Source organism: Bactrocera neohumeralis, chromosome 6 (assembly GCF_024586455.1).
Source record: "Bactrocera neohumeralis isolate Rockhampton chromosome 6, APGP_CSIRO_Bneo_wtdbg2-racon-allhic-juicebox.fasta_v2, whole genome shotgun sequence".
Classification (NCBI taxonomy): Eukaryota; Metazoa; Arthropoda; class Insecta; order Diptera; family Tephritidae; genus Bactrocera; species Bactrocera neohumeralis.
The window spans coordinates 10,912,201-10,915,735 of record NC_065923.1 but is presented as its reverse complement, the minus strand read 5'-3'; the positions used below and the strand labels follow the sequence as shown (position 1 = coordinate 10,915,735).

At 37.0% G+C, this 3,535-nt stretch overlaps 1 long non-coding RNA gene across 1 annotated transcript; it reads left to right on the top strand.

The window, feature by feature from the left end:
* The first annotated feature begins 2,339 nt into the window (after positions 1–2,339).
* Positions 2,340–3,288, top strand: LOC126762562 (uncharacterized). The gene is made up of 3 exons (XR_007667479.1): positions 2,340–2,423; positions 2,503–2,593; positions 2,670–3,288. It is a non-coding gene; the product is annotated as an uncharacterized LOC126762562 (long non-coding RNA).
* Positions 3,289–3,535: the final 247 nt, after the last annotated feature.

Below are 3,535 nucleotides of genomic sequence, written 5' to 3'. Positions count from 1 at the left end.
TCTCATCCAAGCAAGACATTCTTAACCTTATTAAGCACAAAAGGCATCAAAAAAACGCAAGCGAATGGAAAACATTTAAACATCACTACGCGGTCATAAACCCAGCCAGAAATCGTATAATCTACTCGTCAACAGTTCCAACTAGCGCAATGAAGACATATACTCGATTAAGGATTGGACACACTATCATAACACACGCCCACTTACTATCGGGTAAAAGCCCATCCATTTGCCCCCTTTGCGATGACACCGCTACTATCAAACACTTACTCACACTCTGTCCGATGCTTCACCCAACAGCCCACAACTCTGGCAACATTGATGATTGTATATAGATTCTAAAAACCAACGATTTGTTAAAATATATTTAAGCAACTTACATCTTTACTAACCCTTAGCAATTAGAATTTTTCACCTAGTTATAATTACAAGACGGCTGAAGGCCTCGTAGCCAGTGCTGCGTTTATGTATTTATATAATAAAACTCTTTTTGTTATATGAATTATTATAAATAAATAAATAAATAAATCTTGAATAAAAAAACGAATTTTGCCAAAAACATGTGTTTTCCCATGATATATATAGGTATTAAGAAACTAGTGTTTTGATAGTCGATAACACTAAGTTTGAAAGAATTTATCTCAAATTTTGATTTCTGAACAAACTTCGAGTACAGAATCGTTGCGAATGTTGAAAAAGGCTTACGGAGATTCAAAAACACAAGCATACGAGTGATAAAAAGCCTACGAAGTCGGTGGAGAGAACGTTGAAAACTTGCCTCGTTCTGCGACCTTCGACCTCGTCAACTGATGAGAATAGTAACAAAAAGAGCTCGACATTGCTCGCGAATCCGTTTTTTGTAGGATTTTGTAGGAAGTTGCGGGTATGAAACAGAAACGCTCGACTCGTCCCGATAAAGCTGATTTTTTTTTTTTTTTCAAAAATAATACAATTTTGACAGAATTTAAAGCCTAAAACGCATTGAAACCATCGACCAACCACCGGGTTTGGCCCCGTGAGATTTTTCATATTCCCCAAACTGAAGTTGTCGCTTCGTGAAATCCATTGAAGGCGATATCAAAAAGAACTTATGGAAACTATTTCCAGAATTGGAAAAATCATTGGTGTGATTACTTGGTACTATGTCTGGGCTATATGGTGGATGCGATAAAACCTCCCATCCGAGCTCCCGTAGCTTCTGACGAGTCATCAACGAAGTGTGTGGTCTGGCGTTGTCCTGGTGAAACACTACACCCTTCCTGTTGGCCAATTCTGGACGCTTCTGGTCGATCACCTGCTTCAAGCGGTCCAGCGGTTTTTTGCGTCAAATCATGCGACACCCAAACATCAAGCTTTTTTTGAGTATTTAGCCTTCTGCAGATGGTTTAAAATGGTTTGGTGACTCCCATCTTCTGGGCGATGTCACGATATGCCAAATGCCGGTCTAACGCGATGTTTACCATGATTTGATCGGTATTCGTCGTCCCAGGTCTTCGGCCGGCTGGCTTCTCCATGATGTCGTTTTCACCCGCTCTGAATCGTCGAAACTATTCCTCCACAGTTCGAAGTGATGGAGTACTATACCCCAAAACACCATTAATCTCAATAGCGGATTTGTTTTTAACGAAGGAAAACTTTAAATTAGCAATATTCTAACTAATCATGGATAACGTCGTTTTAAAGATGTTTAGTATTGCTAGATAAGAGATCTGTAGCGCTTTGTATATAGCCGTGAAATTGAAAAGACAAAAAGTCGATATTTGACAACCTAATATCAGTAACGATGATACACGCAAAAAAGGCCCAGAAGTAAGCATGAGAGAGGCGCTGGAACATCGCCTGCGTTTTTTGTCCAGCTTATTCTAGAATTTGTCTTAGATATTCAGGAATTTCGCAGTTGAAGGGCCTAGATCAAGTATCGAAATTATACATCAAATCGCTCTTAAAGTTCGTAAAGGGCGTTGACGTAATATCTGATAAATACCGCAGCTCAAATTAAACATAACCTACATCCCTGATTGCCATGAGCCGATAGGTCTATGTATGGTGTTGTCGATATATCCATTTAAGCACTTTTTTCTTCCTCTTAACTAGTTTTTATATATTTATTGTCCACATACCCACTAAACGTCTCTTTACATTTATTTAGTTCATGCATTCCCAAGTTAATAATAAGTTAATTTATTTTGGTAAAACTAAGGGTTAAGTTATCCTCGTTCTCCTTTACATTATCATCATAAGAGTTACACTACTGCCATCTCTCTTACATACATTAATTAAGCTACCATAATAAGGCATATTAAAGGCATCATCACCTGATGCTTGTCGTTGACCGTTAACTAAATATCACATATTAATTGCTAAGGTGAGAACGCCAGTTGGATTTTGGACATCACGTCGCCCAGGCGTGTAGTAATAAATCGGTAAACAAGAAAATATATAGCCATTAGGCTACTTTGCTTTTATGATCATGCAATTTATTTATTTTTTTTAATTTATTAGGATTCCTTATTTTTAAAGTGAGATAGCAGATATTTGAAGCTCGAAGAAATTTCTACAAATAACCCACTTCGCTTTGGGAACCAATGCAGTGGTATGCCATCATTTAATGTGTTGTTTATAATTTGAACCTTTCCAAGTCTTCCGCTGATAAATCTATTGTTTTGCAGACAAATTTACCAGCCTCTGAATAAATTGCCTGAACGTATAAACTCTAAATAAGTAACACAAACTCGGATTTTCACAACAGTTTGAAACTATCTGCACATCTTCCAGCAAACTTTGTTATTTTATAAAAATGTCATCTGCACCACATAACGGAGAATTAAGACAAAGGGTGGAGCGTTGTTTGGGTATAGACAAATGGCATTTCGATGTCTGTCTACTGGACATATTAGCAGCAGCGCACCTCGAATATCAAATCACTCCATATGAAGAGGATAACGATATACATAAACGAGAGGCAGAAGAAATGCTATATGAAGACGAAGAAGACGAAATAATGTTGAGAATTTACGGACCAAAACTGTCGCGGAACAAGGAAAGCTTTTCGGATTGTTCCGTATATATACAGCGGATAAATGAGTTGTTACTGTCTTTCCCTTAGACACGGATACAATTTATATGTGTAAAATATAAATAACATTTCGTTTTTCAAAGCCTCGGAGAAAAACAATGAAAATGTAAGAGTATGTACATTTTTACCATATTTAATGACATCGAAATATTTCGAAAGAAATTGTTAGAAATAAATAAAATCTTTCTAAAGTATGCAAATCGAATAATATACATACATAGCTTTATTTTACTAAGCGATATGAACACCAAAGTTCCAAGTCTTATTTATGACTTTAGTGAAGCAACAAAGCAATGGCTCATTCACAAACAACTTTCTTCGCTTTGCATGGCAATTCATACCTTTAACGAGAGAACGTAGAATGCAAGAATGGAGGCTTTTCCTACCATGATTCTCTCTAATAAAAAGATGAAAGTTGTCCAGCAGTTTGCTACGTCTTCCTGCTTTTCGCTTCGATGT